This window comes from Pan paniscus, chromosome 17 (assembly GCF_029289425.2).
Source record: "Pan paniscus chromosome 17, NHGRI_mPanPan1-v2.0_pri, whole genome shotgun sequence".
In the NCBI taxonomy this organism is placed as follows: domain Eukaryota; kingdom Metazoa; phylum Chordata; class Mammalia; order Primates; family Hominidae; genus Pan; species Pan paniscus.
The window spans coordinates 83,248,873-83,272,008 of NC_073266.2; the positions used below are offsets into that span (position 1 = coordinate 83,248,873).

The 23,136-nt window shown below is 37.7% G+C and overlaps 1 protein-coding gene across 3 annotated transcripts in view; it reads left to right on the forward strand.

Moving 5' to 3' along the window:
• Nucleotides 1-9,880: 9,880 nt before the first annotated feature.
• The window catches only part of CDH7 (cadherin 7), a 142,680-nt gene continuing 129,424 nt past the window's right edge, over nucleotides 9,881-23,136 (forward strand). For 2 of the 3 annotated variants that reach the window (XM_008952661.5, XM_034943952.3), the window contains exon 1: nucleotides 11,674-12,461. The gene's annotated coding sequence lies outside the window, so the exon portion shown is untranslated. Of the gene's footprint in view, nucleotides 10,866-11,673; nucleotides 12,462-23,136 lie in introns of those variants that run through there. The other variant, XM_034943950.3, reaches the window with a different exon arrangement.

Consider the following 23,136-nt stretch of genomic DNA (forward strand, 5'->3'; position numbering starts at 1 on the left):
TGATGTTCCCCTACCTGTGTCCAAGTGCTCTCATTGTTCAATTCCCACTTATGAGTGAGAACATGTGGTGTTTGGTTTTTTGTCCTTGGGATAGTTTGCTGAGAATGATGGCTTCCAGCTTCATCCATGTCCCTACAAAGGACATGAACTCATCATTTTTTATGGCTGCATTGTATTCCATGCTGTATATGTGCCACATTTTCTTAATCCAGTCTATCATTGTTGGATATTTGGGTTGGTTCCAAGTCTTTGCTATTGTGAATAGTGCTGCAACAAACATGCGTGTACATGTGTCTTTATAGCAGCATGATTTATACTCCTTTGGGTATATACCCAGTAATGGGATGGCTGGGTCAAATGGTATTTCTAGTTCTAGATCCCTGAGGAATCACCACACTGACTTCCACAATGGTTGAACTAGTTTACAGTCCCACCAACAGTGTAAAAGTGTTCCTTTTTCTCCACATCCTCTCCAGCACCTGTTGTTTCCTGACTTTTTAATGATTGCCATTCTAACTGGTGTGAGATGGTATCTCATTGTGGTTTTGATTTGCATTTCTCTGATGGCCAGTGATGATGAGAATTTTTTCATCTGTCTGTTGGCTGCATAAATGTCTTCTTCTTTTGCGAAGCGTCTGTTCATATCCTTTGCCCACTTTTTGATGGGGTTGTTTGTTTTTTTCTTGTAAATATGTTTGAGTTCTTTGTAGATTCTGGATATTAGCCCTTTGTCAGATGAACAGATTGCAAAAATTTTCTCCCATTCTGTAGGTTGCCTGTTCACTCTGATGGTAGTTTCTTTTGCGGTGCAGAAGCTCTTTAGTTTAATTAGATCCCATTTGTCAATTTTGGCTTTTATTGCCATTGCTTTTGGTGTTTTAGACATGAAGTCCTTGCCCATGCCTATGTCCTGAATGGTATTGCCTAGGTTTTCTTCTAGGGTTTTTATGGTTTTAGGTCTTACATTTAAGTCTTTAATCCATCTTGAATTAATTTTTGTATAAGGTGTAAGGAAGGGATCCAGTTACAGCTTTCTACACATGGCTAGCCAGTTTTTCCAACACCATTTATTAAATAGGGAATCCTTTCCCCATTTCTTGTTTTTCTCAGGTTTGTCAAAGATCAGATAGTTGTAGATGTGTGGCATTATTTCTGAGGGCTCTGTTCTGTTCCATTTGTCTATATCTCTGTTTTGGTACCAGTACCATGTTGTTTTGGTTACTGTAGCCTTGTAGTATAGTTTGAAGTCAGGTAGCGTGATGTCTCCAGCTTTGTTCTTTTGGCTTAGGATTGTCTTGGCAATGCAGGCTCTTTTTTGGTTCCACATGAACTTTAAAGTAGTTTTTTCCAATTCTGTGAAGAAAGTCATTGGTAGCTTGATGGGGATGGCATTGAATCTGTAAATTATCTTGGGCAGTATGGCCATTTTCACGATATTGATTCTTCCTACCCATGAGCATGGAATGTTCTTCCATTTGTTTGTATCCTGTTTTATTTCATTGAGCAGTGGTTTGTAGTTCTCCTTGAGGTCCTTCACATCCCTTGTAAGTTGGATTCCTACGTACTTTATTCTCTTTGAAGCAATTGTGAATGGGAGTTCTCTCATGATTTGGCTCTCTGTCTGTTATTGGTGTATAAGAATGCTTGTGATTTTTGCACATTGATTTTGTATCCTGAGACTTTGCTGAAGGTGCTTATCAGCTCAAGGAGAGTTTGGGCTGAGACGAGGGGGTTTTCTAGATATACAATCATGTCATGTGCAAACAGGGACAATTTCACTTCCTCTTTTCCTAATTGAATACCCTTTATTTCCTTCTCCTGGCTGATTGCCCTGGGCGGAACTTCCAACGCTATGTTGAATAGGAGTTATTTTTTTGTTTGTTTAACTGCATTATTATGCTTTCAGTGCTATTTAAATATGTGCGATTAAAAATATAAAAGTACACTATTGTATTTGTGCTTCTTATGACTTTTTTAGTAATTATCAAGTTTTAAAAAAAATTTTAAAACAAAAGTAAAAATAGCAAAACAAGTTCACTATAAGAAGTAGAAACGGAGAAATATAAGATCATGTACTATAAATGTGAAAAATATTCCGGGAATAAGCAAAATAGTTGCATTTTTTAAAGAAAAGAATTTTTACAAACTGGGTGGTATTCACTAACATCTAGACCATCTTACTAGGAGAGAGGAGATTAGAATTACTTAAGAGAGTTTCATAACTAGTCTCTATTGAATGGGATGATTAATATTTTGCTTTTCTTGCTTCTGCTAAAGTTATCTAAATGCTTTCAAAGATTTCCAGGCTTGGGAAATCTACTGATTTAATATCTTAAATTATATCTTAATATTTAAATATTTATTAAAATAATATCTTAATATCTTAAATCAGTAGATTTGCCAAGCCTGGAAAACTTTGAAAGCATTCCATTTTACTTGAAATGGAAAAAATAAAATTGGTCAAAGGTAATTTTCAAACTCACAAACAGTAAGGTAGACATGACCTAGTGGACGGTAATCAAGGTTTCCAGGTATGTAATAATGCAAATGGGCTGGTACTGAGTTTTCCATTCACATCAAATACACACTGCACACAACTGTCATACACAAGGATGATAAGATTTAATTATGTCTAATGGTTAAATGACAAAAATAAAAACCACTTTAGGCTTTGACGTCTACCTCCTTGTATACCTTACCTTTGATATTATACTAGGAATCCTTAACTCACATGCCTACAGAATCCTGACACCTAAATTAAGGGGTAAGTTGACTATGGTGAACTGGAGTATACACGGCCCATTTCAAAGAAATAGACAATCCTGAAGTTCAGTCATAGATGAGATTATCAAAATGAAAAACCAGATATGGTCAGATTTTCAGTGAGTTTAACAGAAGTCAAAAATAGAGTCTTGCATATATCAGCTTCTAATGACAAACCCTAAAAGACACTTAAAACTCTTTTTAAAAAAGCACTATGTGGGCCAAAGTTAATCTGCAGTTTGGGTGAAATCAGAAGAACTGTTAGCTGGCACACCTTGATTAAATCAAACTATAACACCTAAATATTATTTGCCTTACTTTTTTTTTTGAATTCATGCAAACATGAGACTCACACTAGACAAATTTCAAGGTCAATTAATGAACAGTCTTTTGGGGATTAAGAAAGACATCTTTTAGTCTGTAAGGAAATATTTAAATGTTTGAGCACCTAACAATTTTTTAACAGGTAATAAAGCTGTAATTTTTCATAATAAAATTTTGAATAAAATTATTTAGTTATTTTAAATTACTTTTGGGTAGAAACTAATAGTTCTTTCATTTTTCATTTCATTTTTTAAAATGTTATAGTGATGGGATACTTGCTATGTTCCCTAGGTTGTTCTCAAACTCCTGGGCTCAAGCAATTCCCTTGCCTTAGCTTCCCAAGGTACTGGGATTACAGGCAGGAGCTACTGCACCTGGCCTTTTTGATCTTTCATGGAATAGAGGAACTGAATTCTGAGATTCTAAGACGAGCTTACTCTCATGCCATGAGACTATATGGACTATTCTTAATTTGACTTTATAGTCCTCTAAAATATATGTGTTTTACTATAAAGTGACTGTCTCATTCAATTCTTATTCTTCTAAGAATATGAAGGCTGGACACGGCGGCTCACGCCTGTAATCCCAGCACTTTGGGAGGCCGAGGCGAGTATATCATGAGGTCAGGAGTTCAAGACCAGACTAGCCAAGATGGTGAAACCCCGTCTCTACTAAAAATACAAAAATTAGCCGGGCGTGGTGGTGGGTGCCTGTAATCCCAGCTACTCGGGAGGCTGAGGCAGAGAACTGCTTGAAACCAGGAGGCAGAGTTTGCAGTGAGCCGAGATCATGCCACTGCACGATGGGCGACAGATGTCGCTTGGGCGGCAGAGCTAGACTCTGTCTCAAAAAAAAAATATGAATTATGATTTACATTAGTATTTAAATAAACTTTCAAGGTGTGATCAATAGCCACATCTACAGAAATATTTATAAAAATATTTATAATTTTTAAATAATTTATTAAAATGTTTACAAAGTTTTTTATAAATAATTTATTAAAATATTTATAAAATTATTTATAAAAATACATTCAATTTTTACAATTGTAAATTCACTATAGTACAAGCTATAACAAATAATTCAAAACAAGAAAGGCTACAACCAAGTTCTTATTCCATTGCTTAGGAAAGCTAGAAAATGTAAACAAAAGTCCTGTTTGGTATTTGAAATACAAAATATTAAATAATAATGGTCTGAATATCTAGGATCTTTAGGAATCTTGCTTTGGATATTGCTGTATGCATCAACCAGGCTTTATTACTGGATTTGGATTTTTATTTCCATACATGAAGTTTGTCACGAGGTCATAAATCGATTCCTTTACTTTTCTAAACTTCAGTTTTGTCACTGATAAAATAAAAAGAAATATGCGTGTCTTCAAAGATGTCTTATATAGGTCATTTCATGCATATGGTATTGAGCTCAATTATCTTCAGTGACTGCCTCTGGTAATTTAGTTGCTTAACGAGGCTCATTAACCCTTTTAGACCATTATTTGTACCCACAACGGTATTTGGAAGTAAATTGTTACATTACATACTGTAAGTATAACATTTTTCTGTTAGTATTAAATGTTAAATAAAAAGCCCTAATTAAATAAATGTGGCATAATGATTGTTCATTTCCATCAAAACTTATTCTCACACAAATACACAAATAGGCTAGAAAATACTGTGCTTATTTTGTTTCTTAGATCTATTTGTTTATGTTGTTTCTATTATACAGAATCACTCTGAATGAATTAGTGTTTTATTTAATCTTTTATAGGCTGGAGCCCTCCCTCAATTTTGGATTTAGAGTTATCATTTTGCTAGATAAGGATAGAGTGAAGGAGATGCTTGCTACATCCCTTTTTAATCGTTCAGACCTAAAAGTGGAAAGTGGAGACACTTGCAGTTCACAAAGATAATGACTGCCTCAGAATTCACCTTTGTGCACAAAGTAGTTCAAGTTCATAAAAGGATTACTGCTCTTCACCATAAGTATCTTATAGGGTGGCAGTATTTCAATATTTTATTAAACATCCTTCTCTTCCTAAAAGTTCACCTTTGAATAAACTGGCTTATTTTATCTAATCTTTCTTTCTAAGGCATGTAGTTTTTTCTCATATTTTTCCCCTTCTGAATTTTCCTTTTGAATATGAGTTTAGCCTCAAAGTCACGTACACCAGGGAGTTGTACTCTTGGCTCAATGCGTCAGCTGGAAGTAGGGTCATTTCTACATGCACATTTTATGTGTGTTAGGAGAGCACTAAATAAAATTGAGTGGCACCAGCTATAAAACCTGCAGAACCCAGGGCAACCCAGCTCTCTGGATCTACATGCAGGGAGCAATCAGGTTAGTTCTTCTGAGAAAAAAAAGCAGTGAGCATGGAGTGGAGGGGGGAAACAGTACTCCAAGTACAAATGCAGGCGGACCGAGTGAGTGCATGCTTAGGAAGCTCTCTTTCTGTTTAGGTGAGTAGAGAATTATATATATCTCATTTTAGCTAAAAAAAAAAAAAAAAATTAATTCCTTATGCTTCTGGAAGATTAAAGTTCTCTGAACATTCTTTCAATTTTCTGCTGTCCCTTCCTGTCTGTATCCAACTCATGTTTCAAGGCCCAAATGAAATGTCACATTGGTTAATGGTTTTAGGACTCTCCAGTAGCATGTGCTATCTTCCTCCTTAAAATCCCATACCCTACTACTTGCTATTTGCTTACTGAGTTTAGCCTAATCTTTCACTTGCATGTATTTTAGTTACATTCATGCCTGAACCTGCTTGGGGCCTTGGTCTTACTTTCCTCGGTAGATATCGCAAGTTTTGGCATAGAACCTGCTACATAGCACATACTTAAGAAATATTTTTGAAATGAATTGAGATGTTGCAAAAATCTTTTTAAAAAAGATTCTATGGCTTATCACAAGTGAAAGATAGAGAAATGCTTAGCAGAAATTTGCATTATTTTTTTTCTCTCTTGAGGTTTTAGAAGCCTTTTACAGAACAACTATAATTCAAGAGACAGTATGGGCCTAGCTGTATTATTTCTGACAATTTTGATTTCAGCTGCTTTTTAAAAATATTTTTTGTCCCAACTATTCTGAATCCAGAGATACATTCACACATCAGTGGTATCATGTGCTATTTTAAAAAGTAAGTGTTCCCCTGGATTGACATTTGACACCAAATTGAAATCACATGTTTATCTGTTTGACTTTGTTCTTCAGAAAGAAAATATTGAAATTTGACATGTAGTGGAGAAAATTAAACTCCTACTTTAAGACGTTAACCAATGACACACACCATCACAGATTTTCTCATGCCTGAAAGGAAACCCTAAATATCTGTAGGAGACTGGAATAATAGTAGGAACCACTTCGTTTGCTGAGCATGGGGCTAAAATGGACTTTTACCTTTGCTTTCCAACCCCACTAGGTGTCCTTTCATTCTCATTCCTTTTCTGAAGGATTTTTCTAAGTGGTTCAGGGAAGGAGTAATTTACCTGCAAACTCCCAGCTGAAGCACCATCTCTGGCAGCACAGGCTGGAAGCTGCACAGAATCCTTCCGTGAGGATTTGCACTTATGTTCTCCCAGATTACATAATAAAGTTCCTTAGACCCCATCAAACATCTTTGCCTTTGCCTTTTTTTTTTCAGATGGAGCCTCACTCTGTCACCCAGGCTGGAGTGCAATGGCGTGGTCTCTGCTCACTGCAACCTCTGCCTCTCAGGTGCAAGCGATTCTCCCACCTCAGCCTCCTGAGTAGCTGGGACTACAGGCACGTGCCACCACACCCGGCTAACTTTGTATTTTTAGTAGAGATGGGGTTTCTTTATATTGGCCAGGCTGGTCTTGAACTCCTGACCTTGTGATCTGCCCGCCTCGGCCTCCCAAAGTGCTGGGATTATAGGCCTGAGCCACTGCGCCCGGTAATCTTCGCATTTTCTAAATATTTCTGTGGCGTCTAAGCAGTTCCTTTATTCTATGAATATTTTAGGGTCTTTTAACTGAGTGGTATACTCTCCAGGTAAGTATTCATTTTTGTGCAAAACTGAATTTTTTGGATAGTGAAGGAGGAGACCTTGAGTATATCGTAAGAAGCAAAATTGTTGTATTACCTCAGATTTTGGATTTTTCTAGTTTGGTTACTCTATGAAGTGGCATGGTCATGAGTGATGCTGTTTGGGGGTTGACTCCATTACGCCAATCTGAGGTACCAACATCTTTCTTCTTTTAGTGATTATTTATGCTGCATTAGTGATGACTCTAGTCAAAAAATCTTTACATCTATTTATATTTTCTGACTATATCCAAGGAACTTTCATATAATTCCAGTGCCACAACTAGAGTCCAGGCCAAGGGTTTTCCCAGCAACTGGATTTCTAAAATGACTTCCTAAACATTTCTTTCACCTCAGGTCCAAGACTGACTTAACAAGGGCCTAGGGTGTTTCTTCTTCTAATGCAAATATGATCACCATTTTTCTTCATAACACTCCTCAATAAAGCCCCTTTTGTCCTCACAGCACATTCCAAACATTTTTCCTTCATTCAAGGTTTTTCATCATATGGCCCCTTTGTTGTACTCCCACACGTGACATTTTGTGCCCACCTCATCACGTGGTGTGTGGAGATGTACACACCTCTTTATTTTCAGAGTAGATTGAGAAGTTCCTGACGTTAAGAACTAAATCTTATTTATTTTTGTGTTCCCATGCCCCAGTTGAGGAACCATATAGCAGGGGTTCAGTAAATATGCACTAAATGGCTACCTTGTGCTAGAAGTCCTTACTTTCCAGAAGATGGAATCATATTTAATTAGATGAACTAAATTGAAGGACATAGATACCCTCAGAAAAAAATGTTAAGCATTAAATATAAATTTTTATTATTATTCACAGTTTATATTGGGAGAAACATTCACAAGAAACCATAAGTGGTCCCATGTTTTAAGACCTTTTGTGGCCTTATGGGGAGAGCCTCCTACCTTCTGCCATATCTCTGTTTTCCTACCTGAGGTTCTCCAGAATGTTTAGAACTGCTTAGTTCTCAAGGATTACATCTGTTCTCTTCTTAGCTACCAGATACCAGGCCTATGTCTTTGGCTTTAGAGTAAGATCATAATGGAATGACTATGAATAAAATCTGATCAGCAATCTCATCAGAAAGTACTTGCTTGCATCGTATCTACTTTGGATGATAAAACACCTAAGAATATACTTTTCATACAAACAGAAACCGTGAAAGAATTCTCCTACATTTTACTGATTCCTCCTTCTCCAAAATATAGTTTCAGAGCAGGTTAACTTCTCTTAATTTAATCAAGACAGTGAAAATAAATTGAAAAGAGGCTTTTTAAAGTAGGGTATAAAAGGGAACAGTTATTCAAATAATGCTATATGCAACACTAAAGACATAAAGCCTTCAACTGAGGGAATTTGAAAATATATACACACATATGAATAGAAATATTATAATATACATTTGAAATGTATAAGAAAACATGAAATTTTGTAAGTAAGACATTATGGCTTGCATTTGTAGTTTATGGAATCTTAAATAATTGGCAGTGCCTTGGGATTCATCTACTACAGTTTTTTTATGTTGTTGTTGTTGTTGCGTTTCTCACAAAACTGTGTCTTCTAATCAAACCAGAAATTGTGAGAAAAAGAAAGAAGAGGAGAAAGGACCTAATAAAACATGTGTTGACCCTAAACTTGACAACAGCTTAAGCCTGGTGAACTCTTATTTGCTGTTCTTGATGCTGGGCTTCCTCCTAAGATAAAATATAAACATCTTTCAGGGGCTGGAAGACCTGGAAAGATCTATTCCATATCTATTACTACAACATAATCCATCTCCATTCTCCTCCCCTCCTGCAGTACATACATCCAACCCCTTCCTGCCGCAGACATTCCCCTTGTTTATTCTGCCTAGATCATTCTTCCCTCAGAGCTGCACAACGCTGACTCATTGTCATCATTACATTTCAGCTTATGTGCCATCACCTCAGAAAGAGACCATCCCTTAGGTAAAAGGTGTCCCTTGGTTTCTGTCTGTATTATTCCCAGTTCTTACCCTTGCTCTAGGTTGTGTCTTTTGGACAAGAAGAATCTAGACCTCCCTCTAAGATCAACAGCTGTTAGTGTGGGAACCAGGGCTAGAATTTTGGTTAACTGAAATTACTTCACCTGTTTTGGATTCTGTAGAGGTTATTGAGGAAATTTTTTAAAAGGAAGGCACATAGAATGGTTTAAGAAGAAAGCGTGCATTTGGAATCAACATTTATGTGGAGTCATAAGAAGAGAAAACATATGAAAACTTCAGGAAAAATATCTTTTTCTTAAAGGGCCTCAAAACATTTTCCTTTTCTATGCAATGTCTTTTGACCAAAACAAGCCGGTAGATGAAAACAGTGCAGTTTCTGATTCCCAATCACAATATGACCTCCTATAGATGAACAACCCAGGCAATCCACGAGCAGTTTAAAAATAGCTTGGTATGGTCAGATTTGTGATAAATGCTAGATGGGATACAAACACTTCTTTATTCAAAAAATGCTTACTATGGGCCGAACATGTGCTGTGTCTTGGTGATATTGAATATTAATCACAGCCCTCCTGAAGCTTTTAGTTCAGAACAGTTATAAGAAAGAATCTCATCCCAGAAGTCAGTTCATAGGCAAAACAAGGCAAATATATGTAATGTTACCAGAAAAATCTGAATTGAATCTAAAGATTGTACTACATGAGCCAGAATAATTGAGCATTTTAACACAGAAAAGTATTTCAAAGAGCTCAAAGATGAAGCCAAGGTTTGATACCTGGCTACCAGGTGAATGATAGTGCCCCTGACAGAAAAGAACATACAGGGAAAATCCAAGCTAATATCTAAGAAAAGATACGGAGGTCTTTTCTAAGCATCTTGAATTTGGGTGATGGCTGACAGCTGAGTGGAAATGGACCATGAAATGGTCATCCAAGCAGCCCTGGATCTGGGGAGCTTTGGGGTTGGAGTTAGAACTTTTAAAATGCATTAATGTTAGGTAAGCAACATAGGATGGTATCTGGAACTTTACAGGATTCCATAATTGCTGTCAGAATTATTAGCATAGAATTCGGTTTTAAACATTGACTAAATTGAATGGGCGAGGTGGGGGAGGCATGGCGCCAGTTAAATGGCCAGGAGAGGCTGGATTGGGGACAGAAAAGTGTGCTTGACTGCACAAGAAATCAGAGATAACGGCACGGACAAGCCTAAGCCCATGTAACTGGTATCCGAAGAATTACTGCTAAGGTTAAGTAAGAATAAGTGCGTAAGAGAAAGAGGACACTTTCCATTGGTAGAGTGAGAAAAATGAAAGGAAGGTAGTTGGAAATGATCTCTTCCCCCTCCTAACCCTTATGACAGAACACCCAGTCATCAGATTAAAGCGAGCACCAGAGCAGGGGAAAACAAAGCGTGCTCAACTCCAGGGGCTGCACCGCGCTCTAAAGAAAAGACCAGATCCTCTTCCTTCCTTCTTTCCTTCCTTCCACACCTTGCAAGGGTCCTCTGTCCCGCACTGCGAGTAAATCATACACTTCGGAAGTTTAGCATTAGAGAGCCCAGCAGGGGAGAAAATTGTCTGCAAGTTAAAAAAAAAAAAAAAAAAAAAGTAGAACTAGGGCAGTCCGAGGAGATTGAAAGGGCAAAACTATCAAGCAAGAAAACTGTAAGTTCTGATTAGTTTTATGACTTTGCCTTCATGCCTCAGGAGCTCAATTGATCACGGCTTTCACGACAGGCTAAGGTGGGTGTTGGAGGGGCAGCTTGAAAATACCCTCAAAACTCTCCTCCAGCTCCGTGCTTTCAGATGCAAATGCCTCACGGAGAGATGGATGGGCTGCAGCCCCTCCTACTTTCACCCCCCTTCTTTATTTTCCTGCGAAGGAATCCATCTGTACAGATCCGCCAGGCGGGAGGTGGAGGAGGGTGCGCGAGGGTGCGCGCGTGTGTGTGTGCGCGCGTGTGTGTGTGCGCGCGTGGCGGCCGAGCGGCTCCGTCTTCGCGTTCTTTTCCAGCAGCTCCCACCGGGTCTCCGGGAGGCGCGGAAGTCTCAGTGGCTCCCTGGGCCGGCCTCCGACGGCGCTGACAGCAGGCGCCCGCCGCCCACCATCGTCGCCCTCTTCCCCTCCCTCTTCGGCCCCGGCTCCGGCGCGCTCTCTCCTCCTCTCCTGCGCGCCCTCTCGCCCTCTCGCCCTCTCTCTGGCCGCGCGCTCCCGCTGGCTCCGGACCCTGCGTCTCAGCTGCCCGGGCGAGCCGGAGGGGCCCCTCGCTGTGAGCAGACGCAGCGGGCCCCCGGCGCCCGAGGCCGGGGCAGGGTCCCCGCGCACCGCGGAGTGGGCTGTGATTGGAGGAGGAGCCCGTGCCGGGCGGGCCCGAGCGGGTGTCGAGCCGGTGCCTCCAGTCTGCCCCGCGCGCGGAGCTGCGCGCACTGGGTCCCCAAGAGCCCGCGGGCGTCCGGCAGCCGAGCGCACGTTCTTTCGGATGCACACGCACGGGTCCCTGGCGTCTGACGCCGTGGGGAGGGCAGCGAGGCCCCAGGTGAGTGTGTCTGCCTGCGCGGGGCTGGGGAGGCGCCGCTGGGCAGATGTGCGCCCTTGCTGTGCGCCTTTGGAAGCAGGACTAATCAGTGAGCGGAGAGCGGGCGGGGATGTCCGTGCGGAGTTTCCCTTGGCGTCCCCAAGTTACTGCGTGTTGCAGTGAGATGTGGCTCTGCAAGGCAGGACAGGCTTGTGGACGGAGGCGGGGGCGTTTGGCCCGGAAAGCCGGTGTTGACAGACACCAGGTGCGACACGAGGAGTAGTAGTTGAGGGTAAGAGCAAATCCCGGCACTCTCCAGGTGCAGCGGCAAACATGGGCAGGCTGGAGCACTCTCCTCAAAGAGGAACACAAGCAGGCTCCTCCCTCAACCTCGGACTGATGGGGGCACAACTCCGTGCCGGCTGTGCCGCCGGGTTCTGCAGAGGTCTGAGGCTGGAAGGGGGTATGCGCCGCTGTGGGCAGGAGTCCTTTGAACCATCCGCTCTGGACACCTTTTACCTTTCGTGAAGGTGGAGCTCACTTCAGGGTGCTTTGCTTTTTTCCCCTGTAATTAGTATTCTGCTGATCTGTTTCATCTGCATCCTGCGTCCCCTCCGCCTGGCAGTACCTTAAGTGTGCGCTGGGAAAAGGGCGCCCTGCTTCTCTGAATGCATGGTGGACTTCTTCATGGGTGCACATGGTACACTGCTACTTGCTGGTATTCAACCTTCCAGTGTGGATTAATGAGAAAAGACCCGTTATTCTGTACCGCTTCACGTTTTAGATCGTTAACCCTACGGATTTCTCAAATGTCATAGTTCAGGTGAGTAAAGATTGGCAATGAGTTCACCCAGCACTGGGCAAATGGCAAACTATTGAGAAACCATCAAGGATTGGGTGTATCAAGGCTTTGGAGATCTGCAAATTGAACGAGGAATGTACTTATAACATCTTTTGCTTTGCAATAAATATCTTGTCTCTATTAGATCGTTTATTAAGTGAGACTTTTAAGTAAGACTTGTCCTCCTAATTTCTGTAGCTACTAGACAGGTGTTCAGATCATTTTTCATAGAGAAGTAGATAAACATAACTTTATACAAAAAACAAGAGAAAAATGTAAGTGACTTGTTAATATATGGCCCTTGCCAAGTGACAAGTATGTATTTTTAAAAGCAGATAACACCTCACACAAAAAATGTGTATTTTAAGAGTTTAAGAGCAGTAGCAGTCTTTTTTTCTAAAGGAAAGTTTGTGTAGACACAATATCTAAATAGTTTTAAGAGAGTCTTTATAAAGGCAAATTGTTATGGGAGAAAAGAGCTAAGAAAAAAAATTAATTACATTTGAAACGTTCAGTAACTCACCAAGAATTACTTCTTTCCTAAAGAACTAGTTAGACTTTGGTTTACCTAGGATATTTTCTTGTTCTATATGTCAAGGGGAAATGCATGAAGAATCCTTTTCTTTATTTTTAAGGCTATTTGGAACAGTATGAATTAAAATGCAAAAGAATTGAGACAGGTAGGAAGACTGGCAACTTTGTGGAAGTCTTGCTTCTGTGTTAGTGTTTAATATGGAGTGGGATAGCAGAGCAATTAGGTAACATCCAACGTCAATAGTCTTATCTGGGAAAGCTAGCCGAGTCTGTCTGAGGAAAGAAAAATAAAGAAAACAATAATCAGTAGCACAGACCATCACCCTGCTAAAAGCTATTAAGGTTGCAGCTTTAATAAAAGGGCATTGTGCACTTACAACGTGAGATATTATTGTAATTAAGGGCTGCAAGAGGTCATTAGAATTGTGTTAACAATCACTTTACAGACTCACAAGTCTTCTTAAGTCTACTTTTATTGATTTAATAGCACAGAGCTTTTTCCTTTCTTATAAAAGGATAATTGTAAAGCATCTATATTACTGCAATTTACCCTTGAATTGACTCTAGTGTTTAGTGTCCAATGAAGAAGAGAGGGTGGAGAGCACGCGGAGTTGGCCACTGTTCAGCCTTCCTTGGCCTAAAAATCAAATGACTGTCTCTCCTGGGCACTAGTGTCTTTACTGGTTTCCCTGTTATTCAGCATTTTGCTTTTTTGATGGCAAAGCTGATATAAACTCCTCAGAGTGTATACTGATATAAGGAAGTGAATATATTTTTGTGTTGAGCAAATACTTTTTTGTCAGATCTTTCAGAAATAATTTATAAAATACTAAACTCACAAATTGTTCTGTGCTGTGGATATTTATTGCTGAATGATTACAATCTTCCTGGATTTCATAAGGTTTTACATTTATTGCATTAATAGCTTGTATCACATCACAGTTCTCTCTCTCTTACACACACACAAATGTCTTTTACTTGATTGGAAGTCTTCAAAGCCTTAGCTTAAATTGGAAGTTTCAGGAACTTCTAAAATAACTAACATGCATTAGTTGATTGCAAAGGGTTTGAGATGGAAGCTTTTTCTTCCTTGGATGAAGGAATCAGATGCTACTTGGTGGGGTGATAAAGGGGAGCTGAGGACAAGGAAAGAAGACATGTGATCAGAGTCTTGTGTGTGACCATCTCCCCAGCGTCTGACAAGCAGAGCAGATCTAGCTGTAACCAGCAATACACGAGTGCCTCCTCTGGGGATTTGCTGGTTCTGCAGAAAGATACCCCTGCAAGCACTTCCCCCTTGTTTTTCTGCAAGTCTCACAGATAAAATTACCAGTGCAAATGAATATGCAGATATCTGTCCATATCTTCATTTCAGATTATAGTAGAGATTTTCATTCTGGTAGAATCTCTTTTCTGCTATTTTGCAAAGTGTTTATTGAAACCTGCTGACTTTTATTGAAGTCACATAAATCACACGTGGCCCAAGGTAAATACAAGGGCAAATTAAAAATTATAGTTGATACAGCTAAGATTTCTTGTAAGAATAAATTATAAAAAACTCTCTGAATATAATTTTACCATTTTATTACATAAATAACTCAGAAAGATTGTGCCTTGTTACTTTGTTTACTTTTTAATTTACGAATGTTTCTTCTAGTTAATTATAAACTCTTGTTTCCCCTTTTAAAAAATTCATTTCACCCATGGCAGAGGTTGTGCTTAGTTGAAATTGAGTCTGTAATCCACTTTGAGAAGTTTTCTTTCTGTGTTTGATAACCAGATGCACACTACAGGCTGTGTGATTCATTTCCAGGGCCCCTGCCTGCATATTTAGGCCAGTTAACAGTAGGAGGTTGTGGTCTGTGGTTGTAATGTTATCTGGCCCAGGGAGCTATGGATTTGATCGCAGTTTCTTTACGTGAGAAGTCACATATCACAGAGAGTCCCTAGCCTCACTAATTAAAATGTAAAAAATTATACCTTTTAAGTACAAAAGAGAGAGCTCTTTCATCAGAATTAAAATTATCGAATGTGATGTTAAACTTTAAATGGTATACAGATGAAAAAAATTAATGTTAGTATATTACTATACTAGAAACTGAAGATAGCAAAATTAAGTTTAGGATGATTATAATGCGAATATCAGCAGCAAGCAGTCATCTCAAAATATAGGACTTATGTCACCAACCAAAAGGGTACAATAGGAATGATACTTATTTTGCCAAACAAAATGGCCCCATATATAGAGTTTATATCCTAATATACTGTCCTGAGTTGGTACCCTATTTCTACAATGTTCACTGGGCTGTTGTTTAAATTTCAGTGGAAATAGTTAGCTACCTTGTGTCATAGTGTAGTAGGAAATTATTTTTGGATTCCAGAGTTGTTTAGAAGGGAAAAAGCAATTTTAAATTTGGATAGAGCTCACTCTTCATTTTTTTGTAAGATAGAAACATACAACCCTAGACAATAGGTTCCTTCACCCTTTCTTCTTAGTCTGCATTTTCTGCCCTTCTGAATGATAATGATGGTTACCATTACCTACTTAGAAAATTAAAACTTATGGTCGTATAAAAATTTAAGTACAGTCAAATCTACTTTGTTTGGCTTTTAGGAAAGATGATAAGTTCCAAAGATCACACATTGCAAAAGCACTTATTACCAGAATGAGCAATTTTTAACAAATACTTTAAAATACTCATTACATACAGTTATGCAATGGATATTGGATCAGTACCTAGCTGTGTGACCTTGGGCATTTCACTGGGAATCTGTAGATTTCCATTTTGTTCAAAGTAAAGCAAGGGCTACCTTGGTTTTTCTAACATCTATTGCAGCTCAAACATGTCATCAATCTGTGGTTCCACCACTTTGGGAATCTTCAAACTTAAGGAGCAGCAGAATTTGAAGATTTTAAAATGTTTTTCCTCTAACATGAACCCTAATGAAAACCAAACTATTACATTTTTCAGTATTGAAATGGCATCCTCTTTATTTATCTCTTAGACATTGTCCTGAATAGTGTGGCTGGTAATGTTGTGGTTCGAAATGAAGTGTGGCTTCAGCTCTGAAAACATTCTGTCCAGGACTGTTTTCTCTCTAGTGTTGTATTATGGCATCTGCTCAGTCATGAATAGGAGGGGTTTAGAATATATTTTCCCCCTTTGGCATTCCCAAAAATGTATTAAGGGGTTCTACAATAAAAATAGGCAAAAGCAACAATGAATAAGTACTATCCTTTACACAAAGCAGACTACTCTAACTCTGTGGACTGGGATAAATCACAGGGAGGACCTCAGTGGTAACAGGTGACAGTGGCAGCTGTACTGGGGACACAAGAGCAAATGAAAGTCTTCAGAGAAGACAGTGGATGAATCAGCAGGCAGTCTCTTCATGGAATTTAAATAAAACCATTAAATATCCAAGGAATTCCTAAAAAGAAACAGACTTCTCCTAGACTATACAAAACAAACAAAAAAACAAAAACAAAAACAAAAAACAAAACAAAACAAAAACTAGTAAATAGAAGGTTCATCTTAAAACAATGGTAATATGTTTCATAGTTCCCTTGCTGTGGAATGGTGTCATTTCCACTTTTAAACATGTACATCTTTCACCCTACTTAAAGATTCATTAAAAACATGCTGCTGCCTAAATGTAGTTCAACCTTAAAGCAATCTTGGAAATGACAGTTTCCCCCCAGTAGGTCAACAAGATTTTTTCTATTTTGTTGCTATTATTCCAACTGTGATTTCTTGTACTATTATGTTTCATAGGTCAGCCAACAAAATGTCTCAGGGAATATCAGTTAGATTCTGGAGGTGTTTGTCAGACAACCATTATGGATTTTTCTGATTCTTGTGGATTACTCTATTAAGTACACTGAGAGTCCTCAAATGTCATTCCTACACTTGTTTTTCTAGAAAATGCAAATAATTGAATTTAGTCTTGGACTATCATTCTCCATCTAGTCATAAACTATACCAATTTTTAAAAGAGAGGCATAACTTCTTTAAATCAGCATTACCAATTGATAATAAGCTGTGTGTTAGTGTGTTATATATTAAGTCTATTTCAAAACAGTTTCAGAAGACCTGCATCTGAGGCAGACTCCAGACAGCAGAGAGCATGAGCAGCTGCTCCTTGCCTAGAATTTAGAGAAAGTTTGGTGGAATGTGGTCTTTAATTGTGATAAGCCATTGCTTATTTATATTGGACTGCAACAAACACATTCCAGTTCAACATTAAGTGCCACAAAACCAAAAATAGTCCTATATTTCCTTTTGGTATAGCTGATAGTTATATATCATAGCACATATTATTTCTAGAAAGCATACAGCACTGTGTACTTTTTTAAAAAGCAGTCTAGAACGTATGAATTAATTGGCAGTTAGCCATGTTTTTAAAACTACTCTTGTGGTGATATGTTAGTGTGCAGTGGCTGAATATGATGTATACTTGTTATGTTTTTAGCATGTTGACTTTGAATGGAACAGGTTTTGGAAGACTTGCAGTTTTGCTGATTAGTAATTGATATGCTAATGCATAACAGTTTTTTTTTTTTTTTTTTGCATGAAAGGACCTTTAGTCATTGTTTGTAAGTTTGAAAACACCATTTGATTAAGAGCACGATAGTCACTTGATCTGTTAAAAGTGGTTTCCTAGAGATGTCAAGTGGAGTAGAAATTCCAAGAAAACTTTATAGTAATGAATTTGTTTTGGTAAAATAACATTAGCTGTTAAAGTTAAGTGGTATAAACAGTCTACTTGGAACTAATCCACTGCCACTTAGTTTAACAAAAATAATTGGAACAAAATGGTAGCATGATCAAGTGATTTCATATCAAATGACGTTGATTTAGTAAATACTGCTTAAGGGATTTTTACCTCTTGTTTTTTCTTTTTGCTTCAGTCCATTCAAAATATATTTTTCAGTGTTTTATTTTATATTCTGATGATTAAGATCTGTTATGCTTATCACAGTACTACTTGTGGTGATTTTCATGTATTTCAGTTTGTAAAACATGGAAAAATATTATCAATTGTTTTTCAAAATACAAGTTTTAGCCTTAAAATATCAAACAAAAAGGTTTTAAATCTTCCTCAATTTTTTTTCCGTTTCAGATTAATCATTTATCCAGTAGCCATCACTACTACTCCCTGAGACATCTGTGATTTACCTCTGTGCCCTTCTCTCCTCAGATATAACCTGTTCTTGTTTTTCTCTTCAGAAATATTCCAATGTCCAAAAGTTTGTACAGATCTGTAGACATTCCTTCAACTGTATATCCATATATATATATATATTTTTTTTTTTTTTTTTTTCTGCACTTTTTAAAGAACTAGTAATAGTGAAGAGGTCAGCTCTCCAAACCACATGCATGGATGCAGAGTACTCATTTTTTTCTGACATGAATCTTGTTTTTAACTCCTGTATATGAAACTCAGATAGGAAAGGAGGTGGAAGATAGAAGATAAACAACATAGACTTCTAAAGAGGGATGCAGTGTTTTTGCTTTAGGCACAGATTTGTGAGGCAATATTTAATCCATTGTGAAAAGTCAACAATTTGTTACTGACTCTGTACTCAAGTTCATTTAAATGTAATAAAAGTTATTGTGGTATCTTTCTACATGTTGATATTTGTAAGAAGATAAAAAGCCTTATAAAGAGGTTATACAGTGTGTGAGAAAAATCTCAAGTTTAAGTTTGGATTACTTCTGGTTGACAACCACGAAGAACTACAGGCTTTTTAAAATAATGCTTCAGAGCCCTTATTTCTTTCATGATACCCAGCTCAGGACAGAATGAAACTAGTTGAACTGCTATACTCGCCTTTCTCTTGAAAATGAGATTTGATTGAAAAGGAAGGCAAACATTTGTGAAAGACTGATAAGGAAAGGTGGCACCTGACCTGAGGCCATGCAACTCTTCCCCTGCTATAGAGGGCATATGTTCCTGGGAGAGTTGGTTACTGCCAAAAATACTGGGGAACACGTGAAACATCCTCACTTCAGATCACAATGGTTCACACACTGTTTTCTGATTTTCCAAGTGCATTCCACAAAGAGTATGACAGAGACACTTATCTCAAAAAAGAAAATTTCGTCCTCTGATAATATACACAATGCCAGTTAAATATCCTTGTGCACTCTGGTAGAAGTTGGATCAAGGTAAAGACAATTTAGCTCAAGAGGTTGGCAAATACTTCAAATACTGCAGAGAAATATGATGGAATTTTCTTGAAAGTGATTGTGACTTATAAACATGGTTGACTTACCAAGGAATTTGTATCTTGACTTGTTATATGGTTAACTTTTCATATTAAAAGATGAGGTTGATCATAATGAAAATGAGCATTGTGTAAATGGTTTCCGAATGTCAATTATGTGCCTACTTCAGTCTTGGATACTACAGATACGATAGGGTAGATCTCCTTCTTCATCAAGGTTTATGTTTATACTAACTGCTTTTAAAAACCCTTGATTAAAATGAGTTGCACAATTATCAAGTATCTTCCCTTCACAGACATTATTTCAATGACTTTAATGTAACCCATGCCATGTTCTGTAACTCCCTTCTTTTATATGTTCTAGCTAATTTGATAAATCTCCAGTCTTGTTGAATGGAAGAGAAATAATCTTCAAGAGCAAGAAGAGTACATTAAACAGCTCTTCTTAAAGTGAATGTTGCATTTTATAAGCAAGTCAAATGTTTATTTTACATTCCTATAACTTCCTTAAATTTCTCTGCCCATTATCTTTTTTTTTTTTTCTTTTTTCTTTTGGAGACGGAATCTCGCTGTCACCCAGGCTAGAGTGCAGTGGCGCCATCTCGGCTCCCTGAAACCTCCACCTCCCGATTTTAAGCGATTCTCCTGCCTCAGCCCCCCAAGTAGCTGGGATTACAGGTGCGTGGCATCATGCCCGGCTAATTTTTTTTTTTTTTTTTTTAATTTTTAGTAGAGACAGGGTTTCACCATGTTAGCCAGGATGGTCTCGATCTCCTGACCTTGTGATTTTCCTGACTCGGCCTCCCGAAGTGCTGGGATTACAGGCATGAGCCACCACACCCGGCCCCCATTATCTTTTATTATTAACAATATGTATTTTATCACAGCTTTAAAAGAGCTAACAAAATCAATTTTATATAATTGTCAAAAAGTAGAAAAGTAAGACCTGAAAAAAGAAATAGACTTTATAAGATAATTGAGTTCAGCTCCTTCATTTTGCAAATGTGGAAAATAAAATCCCGGAGCAATCCAAGGTCGTACAAAGTGGTGGAGCTTGTAGGACAATGAGTCCTGTGCTCTTATCCCTAGTCCAGACTGTGTGCTTTGTTCCTCATCAGTAAACACCTAGTGAACTAAAATAAATTTCTCCAGCTCTGATATTTGTGTTTGATTTCTAAAAAATTACAGAAGGCATGCCTTTAAGAAATAAAGAATTATATATATAGTACTTTGGCGCCTTTGTATTCATCTTGATTTTTTGATTTATGACCATATGGTTCTCTGGAACCAACTACAACTATCAAAATGCTTTCACTTGGTGTAAGAGTTGTCTAAAACATTTGAATATAGATAACATTCCAATGAAAACTAACATCAACCCATAAACTAATTTTAACATAGCCAGTTTCAAACTAAAAAATATGATAATAATCCCAAGAACTTTTTAAAAATACATTTTTGATTGCCAGGCACTATTTTTGTCATCTCATGATTTGCTCATTTAATCCTATGAAGTAGATGCCATTATTATCATCTTTGTTTTATAGATAAGAGACTTAAGGTTTTATCTCTGGAACTTCTTAGAATTTAACTTATTCAAGATTACGTAGTTAAGACATGACTGGCCCAGAATTTGAATATTTATCCGATGCAGACACCAACAGTCTTTACTGGTAACTAACTCCTCAAGTATTGAATTCCAAAAGCTTATTTGCTATTTAGGTTTTTAGAAGTTGTATGTATTGTCACTCTCTGAAACAATGTTACCACATCCCCTCAATCCATAAAGTGGCCTAAATGGTATAATTTTGCTCTATTGCATCTAAAAACTATATTATCAGGAGCCAAAGTGTTTATGTCATTGTCTTTAAGAGAGAATTCATTCTCTTGAGAAGGGAGAGTGGTGAAACTGGAACTGTTCTATAGCCACAGACTTCACATGCTTGTCTCAGCCACCTGACCAGATCTCTAAACCATCCCTCCCCATCCCCAGGAGACTGGTTTACCACTATATGAAGGAAGAAGCTACATGACTTTGCCCCTTCCCATACTGTCAGCCATTCCTACTGAAGACCACTCTTCACGATTCTCATCTCATCACTGGACTAATCCCTACACTAGTGCACCATGTCCAGATCAAGTTTAAGCACGTCCCTGCCTTTTTAAACCATAGGAAGCATGCCTTTCAGGTGGGTTAGTCAGACCTACCTACAATAAACTTCCAACTTAATTAAGGGGCCTACATTGGAACATCAAGGCATGATCCCAAGTTACTTGTTCTTTATAAGTCAAAAGCTAGAACAACTGGCCCTCTAGGGTGGTTTCTAAATGGAATAAACTTATTTTTGATCCTTGGATAGGGTATCTGGATTTGGGGAGATTGTGTTCTCTGCACAGGGTGCAGTTAAGAGTTACCATTCTGGTGGCTCTCAGGTACAGTAATTAGATGAACATTGGCTTTTCCTTAAATGCCCTCTGGAATATCAAAACTTTATAGATATATATTTTTAAATGTATGCATTCATTTTAACAGTTCATTGCCCAAAGTCATTGGAACCTGTTTTTTCTAGTCATGTGAACTATTTAAAAATTTGATAAATTTGTATGTATGTATATATTTGTTTCACATTTCTTTTACTACATATAGTATTTTCTTAAGAAATTTGACTATCAAAAATTTTTTTTATTGTATAACAGACACTCTTCTTACAGAAGGGACAGGTAGAAAGACTGAAAAGCTTATGAGGATAGTGCATTTTCTGCCTTAATAGGAGACATCTTTTGGCTTTATGTTCTCAACACTATATTTTTCTCCTCTTCCTCAAAAAAAAAAAAAAAAAAAACCAGAAATAGGCAAATGATACTTCTTTGCCTTAATTGTTCTATTGTTGATTTATTTATAGGAAGTAAAATGAATTCATAAACCAAAGTGCAACATGGTGATTTAAGTGAGGACTTTGTCATAAATTCTCATTTCTTTGTGTTTTAGGGGTATGTTCGAAAGTTTGTTTTGTAACTGATTTTATATCTCTTGCATAATCAGAATTCTGTAACTGAAATAAATAGACATTAGAATAAAAGGGCTTTTCCATGCTTCTGCTAAAGCACCTCCTGGATGCATGCCAGCAATGAATGGGCCTCACAAATACAGCTGTTTTCTCACTCTTCTGTTGATCAACATAATTCAATTCTATAAATGTTCATGTAGGGAGGCCCTACTATGCACAACTCATGCTGCAAGATGCTCAATAAATAATTGTAAAATAGCAAATAACCGCAATGCAATAGCATAACCTAACATGCTACACAGCATACATGACAATAAGTTCAAAGAGTGGAAAATGGAAACTACTGAGCTTTTCAGCTGATCACAATCAAATCAGAACACATCAAAACAGCTGGTGTTCTGTGACTCAGAATCAATCAACCAGTTTTGCATCACCTCATACTTCTTTATTTCTCTTTACAGTTTCACAGAAGAGATTTAAACCAGCATATGTCCTTCCCATTTGGTTAAATTTCTGCTTTGAGTTGCTTTGCCTTCACATTCTAATACCAACGAATGAAAATCACTGTAATATAAAAGAAAAAAAATAAAGGCTAACATTAAAATGATTTTTAAAATGATGCCGCTACATTTGTGTAAAATAAACCATATGCTCAAATAAAATGCCCTAGAAGAAAAGTGATATTTTAAAGTAGTGTTATGAAATGAAGATAGTTCTGCATCAGCTGTATTTATGTAATTCACAAATATATCAATGTATATTATAATTTTCTAAGTATATAATTAATATTTTAATTACACAAATTATGATATTTGTATAATCTTGGAAATTTGTATAGTCTTAAGAAAATCAATAGTAGGTTAGTCAATGAATGCTAAATATT